The sequence below is a fragment of the Dama dama genome, chromosome 19 (genome assembly GCF_033118175.1).
Source record: "Dama dama isolate Ldn47 chromosome 19, ASM3311817v1, whole genome shotgun sequence".
NCBI classification, from domain to species: Eukaryota; Metazoa; Chordata; class Mammalia; order Artiodactyla; family Cervidae; genus Dama; species Dama dama.
This window is the reverse complement of record NC_083699.1, coordinates 31,170,490-31,176,321: the sequence shown is the minus strand read 5'-3', so window position 1 is coordinate 31,176,321 and position 5,832 is coordinate 31,170,490. Positions and strand designations below refer to the sequence as shown.

Below are 5,832 nucleotides of genomic sequence, written 5' to 3'. Positions count from 1 at the left end.
AAAGGGGATGCGACTTTCTTACTGGCACTGTCCTGGATCCATGCTTGCAATACTTCGTTCCTGGTTTTCTCCCACAGTTCTCTCTCCACTACCACACTGTTCAAAACACACTGCAGGATACTACCATACACATGGATGAAAGCTGAAATGCAAAAAACAACACCACGATTGGTGAGGTGATGGAGCAACTGGGCATTTACGTAGACTGCTGGGGGGAGTGTGAATTGGAACAGGTCTTGGGCAAATGTTCAGCAGTATCTACTAGAGCTGATTAATGGCATACCGTTTGACCCAGTAAATGCACTCTTTCTGTACTCAACAGAAGTGAATGAATATACCAAAAGACATGTGAGATGCTCATAACAGCGTTGTTAATAGTTTCAATTTGGAAATAGCCCAAGTGGTTCTCTCAATATTACAAGTGTTAATTTGTGGCATATTAGTACCATGGGATACAATACAACAACATAAATGAATGAACTGCAATTCTGCCACAACATGTATAAACCTCACAAATAGTAAGGAAAAGGAATCAAAAGCATGTACCATGGTGTTCCACTGATATGGAGTTAAAAAACCAACAAAATTAATCAATAGTATTAGAAGTTAGGAGAATGGTGGTGGCCTTTGGAGGGGGAGGGGCTATCAATGATAGGAAGAGAATGTGGGGAGTCTTCTGTGGAGCTGACAGTATTCTGTGTCTTGACCAGATTACTGTTACTTGGTTACTGGTTAGTTAGTTACTGGTTACTGGTACTGTGTCGCATGGCTGCATTCACTTTGTGCAATTCTACAAGTGTACACTTATTCTATAATCTATAGTTTATCTATATTGTACTTCAACAAAATTTATAAAATAAACAAAACTTTTGATCATGTCACCCTCATGTATAGAAACCTCCAATGGTTGCACACAGCTTTCAAGTTAAAGCTTAAATTCCTTAGCTTCCAATATGAAATTTTCTATCCTCATGCATTTCTCCAGCACCATCTTCTACCCTTCCCTGCTAAGTACCTTATACTCCAGCTACACTGGAGTTTTCTTACCCATTACTTTAGTCTTCTATGCACTTGCATATCTTTAAGACTTTACTCATATTGGGACTTTCCTGGTGGTCCAGTGACTGAGACTTCGCATTCTCAATGCAGGGGGCCCCAGGTTCGATCCCTGGTCAGGGAACTAGATCCCACATGCCACAGCTAAAGCTCCTGCATGCTGGAACAAAGACCCAGCACAGCCAAATAAATAAACAAATAAATATTTTTGAAAAAGACTTTACTCATGTTGCCCCCTCGCCTTGGAACATGTGCCCACATTTGTTTACTTGATCATCAGGCTCACATAAAACACCACTTCCTTTAAGAAACCCCTGACTTACCTGGATAGAAATACTTGCTTCCCCTGTGCTCATATTGCTATTAAAACCCACCTGCCTAGTTCAGGGTAAAACTCCATTTGTATTTGCTAAATTAATGATTTACTAGTGAGCAGAGCAACTAAAATAATGGGACTCATATTTCTAAGAACATTGTGTTGTGGATAGATGCATAGACCATCACTAGAAATGATGGGCTTTCCTGTTTCTCATTCTGTTCACTTAACGCTGCTGCCCCACCTCTTGCAAAGGAAGAACATCTTTGTGGACTTCAAAGCTTTTTATGGGCTGCATTATTTACCAGTGCTATCTTTTGATGGTTCTGGTAGCAGCTGCAGACTAAAGATAACTTTATTGTGCTCTTATCTTTTGGGGGGTAGGGAGAAATAAACAAGATACATGTATTTGTTTATTTCAAGTTAAAATACTGTTTTAATCTACAGGGTATGAGCAAGAATAAAATAGGGCCACATTCTGCCATATACTTAGGACTCTCTATGCTTCTTGGGCCGTGATTCATTCTTTAAGCTACATCTTGAAGGAAGTTTGTAGACATCAAGATTTCATTTCTGCAATCTAGGTCTCTGCATATTCATTTGATCACACTGTATGGCTCAAATAATCTTCCAATGTTCTAGCCAGTTATTGCATTAGGAATAAATACATATTAGGAGATTAATTTTGGTTTGTGAAATTTCATCCTTATAACAATTTCATCCTTATGCACATGTGGAGAAAAAGAGAAAAAGTAGATTACATGAAAATTTGTTTATGAGCCTCCAAGGCTGTAATAGAGAATAAAAAACAAATGAATAAAAACTCACACTAATTTAACTGGACAACTTTGGGTGTTTTTTTTTTTTTTTTTTCATTTTATATGTACCAATTCAAAGCCTCACGCTTTCTCTAGCTTCTGTAATTATAGTTGCCCAAGTCTCTGTCTACCCTGGAGATATGAATGAACTAAAAAGAGACCTTCTAATCAATTCTTATAATTATGCGGTCAGATGGAAAATACTGATAACTAAGTCTTAATCTTAGTTATGAGCCATGCATATTTGGAGGTAGATGGGCTTCCCAGGTGGTGCTAGTGGTAAAGAAACTGCCTGCCAATACAGGAGACATGAGATGAGGGTTTGATCCCTAAGTCAGGAAGATCCCCTGGAGGAGGGCATGGCAACCCACTCCAGTATTCTTGCCTAGAGAATCCCATGGACAAATCCTCCCATGGCAGACTACAGGCCATGGGGTCGCAAAGAGTCAGACAGGACTGAAGCATCTTAGCATGCACACACAGGTGGGCTGCAGTACAGACTACAGCACATGCTTGGATCTGGGTTGGATCATAGACCCTCCTGAGCTGCTATCTGACAAGCCTATCTGACAGACAATCTTAAAATATTCAAGGAAAAATAATGCTCCAGGGTTTGTGTAGTGCTTTTGCATTGTTAACATTTATTTCAAGGTGCCATCAGATCATTCCCATGCATTGAAGTCAATGTGTTAACTTGAAGCATAATGCAGTCAAGCGGCTCCCCTGAGCGGCAGCACAGGGCTAGATAAGGAACCAGCCTACAGCTGGCTGGCATCCCAGCAGAGTTTGACTTAAACCCAGGTCATCAACTCCTGGCTTAGTCTGCTCCCCTGGACCCACTCTCCAGAGGGTCCAGCTGTCTTACAAAACTCAAAGATATTAATTAGATCACATCCCCTTCCAACATGTCCCCTTTGAATGTAGATTACTGTAAAGGTGTTGGATGTCTCCGTCTCCTATGGACCAATACAAAGTGAACAACCTCCTAGTCTCCTTCTCCTCCAGCTGAAAGTAGAAGCTGGCTGCTGTGAGGACAGCACATAGATCCACTCCCCTAGAGTGGCCCCAAAGTTCTGAGCACACTCCCAGTGGGCCTCCAGAATTAACCACATTAACCACTACAATGAGACAGCATTAAACCCAAGTCCTTCAGGAGACGTCCTTTCCCCACTTCAGTTGTAGTTAACCTGTTATAAGGGGATTAGCTGGGAGAAGTGAAGAAACCATGGATGTTGAAACCCAAGAGCTCTGGGTTCCATCCTACCTCTGTCCATTTGTTCTTGCCTGTTGGAGTCTGAGAGATTCTTGACTGTACGTACATTCCTTGTGGGTTATTTGGGGATATAGTGGCACTCATGCAAATTTTCCTGTCTTATGATAAAAACTCAAAAGTAGTTTGAACTGAAAAGTTGTGCCATGGGGCTTCTCTGGTGGCTCAGAGGTGAAGAATCCACCTGCTAATGCAGGGTATGTGAGTTCGGTCCCTGGTCCAGGACCAGGCCCCACATGCCAAGGAGCAACTAAGCCCACGCTCCACAACTACTGAGTCTGTGCTCTAGAGCCTGGGAGCTGTGACTACTAGCTTATGTGACACAACTATTGAAGCCCAAGAGCCCAGAGCCCATGCTCCACAGCAACAGAAGCCAGCACAATGAGAAGGCCGCACACCGCAGTAAAGAGTGGAGAAGTACTTGCTACCTCTGGCCACAAGTAGAGAAAAAGCCAGCATAGCAATGAAGACCCAGCACAGCCAAAAATAAATAATTAATTAATTAAAAAAAAAAATAAGTTGTGTCATGAAAGCTTAAGAATTTGAGCTCCCATGCCATTTTAAGACCTTTAAATTTTTAGTGATTCAGAATGTGCTGGGGCAATTAAACCACTCTTCAACCTGAGCTCCATTTAGCATCATCACAATGCCTTGGCTGAGTGCTAAAGAACTGATGCTTTCGAACTATGGTTCTAGAGAAGGCTCTTGAGAGTGCTTTGCACAGCAAGAAGATCAAACCAGTCAGTCCTAAAGGAAATCAACCATGAATACTCATTGGAAGGACTGATGCCAAAGAGGAAGCTCCAATACTTTGCCCACCTGTTTTGAAGAACCAACTCATTGGTAAAGATCCTGATGCTGGGAAAGATTGAGGGCAGGAGGAGAGGGGGGCGACAGAAGATGAAATGGTTGGATGACATCACCGACTCAGTGGACATGAGTTTAAACAAACTCTGGGAAGTGTTGAAGAACAGGGAAGCCTAGCGAGCTGCAGTCCATGGGGTCACAAAGAGTTGTGTCTTATTATAAGGGACTGAGGAATAACACAAATGCCTTGCCACAAAAGCTAGACATTTTGTCAAATGTGTCTAGTTATGTGCTAAATCTTCCCCCACCAGAAAAGTCTTTTTACTCATGTTTCAACTTATGATCTTGGACATCTTTTCTAAGTATTGGGAAATGTTTTGGGGCTCAGGGAAAGTAGGGCCTAAGACTGTCTGAGGAGGCCTTACAAATAGCTGTGAAAAAAAGAGACGCAAAAAGCAAAGGAGAAAAGGAAAGATATTCCCATTTGAATGCAGAGTTCCAAAGAATAGAAAGGAGAGACAAGAAAGCCTTCCCCAGTGATTAGTGCAAAGAAAGAGGAAAACAATACAATGGGAAAGACTAGAGATCTCTTCAAGAAAATTAGAGCTACCAAGGGAATATTTCATGCAAAGACGGGCTCAATAAAGGACAGAAATGGTATGGACCTAACAGAAGCAGAAGATATTAAGAAGAGGTAGCAAGAATACACAGAACTGTACAAAATAGATCTTCACAACCCAGATAATCACAATGGTGTGACTACTCACCTAGAGCCAGACATCCTGGAATGTGAAGTCAAGTGGGCCTTAGGAAGCATCACTACAAACAAAGCTAGTGGAGGTGATGGAATTCCAGTTGAGCTATTTCAAATCCTAAAAGATGATGTTATGAAAGTGCTGCACTCAATATGCCAGCAAATTTGGAAAATGCAGCAGTGGCCACAGGACTGGAAAAGATCTGTTTTCATTCCAATCCCAAAGAAAGGCAATGCCAAAGAATGCTCAAACTACTGCACAATTGCACTCATCTCACACTCTAGTAAACTAATGTTCAAAACTCTCCAAGCCAGGCTTCAGCAATACGTGAACCGTGAACTTCCAGATGTTCAAGCTGGATTTAGAAAAGGCAGAGGCCACCCTTTTAAAAGCACTCAGTGGGCCTTTTGCTGATGACCCGCTGAGCCGTCAAGAAAGGACAGAGTGAAAACACCGCTTTTGGGTGAAGCGGCAGCATGTTGTGTTGTTTGGCTTCAATCGGTGGTGTGACAAGGTGTTCCACCTAGTGGGGACTAACTGCTAGGGAGTGTGACTGGAGGAGGTGATGTTGAAAAATCGCAGCACTGCCTGATTGGCCCTCAAAACTAGTCTCCATTTCTGTTTACATTGTTTTATAGGAGCCAAAACTCTGTATATCATCTCTGTGAAGGGGATCAAGGGATGATTGAATAGACTTCCTGCTGCTGGTGTGGGTGACATGGTGATGGCCACAGTCAAGAAAGGCAAACCAGAGCTCAGAAAGAAGGTACATCCAGTGGTGGTAATTTGACAACGAAAGTCATACTGGAG

At 42.2% G+C, this 5,832-nt stretch overlaps 1 non-coding gene across 1 annotated transcript; it reads left to right on the top strand.

Annotated features, from left to right (window-relative positions):
* The first annotated feature begins 5,401 nt into the window (after positions 1–5,401).
* Positions 5,402–5,537, top strand: LOC133074308 (small nucleolar RNA SNORA21). Its single transcript, XR_009697154.1, has one exon. It is a non-coding gene; the product is annotated as a small nucleolar RNA SNORA21 (small nucleolar RNA).
* The last annotated feature ends 295 nt before the right edge of the window (positions 5,538–5,832 follow it).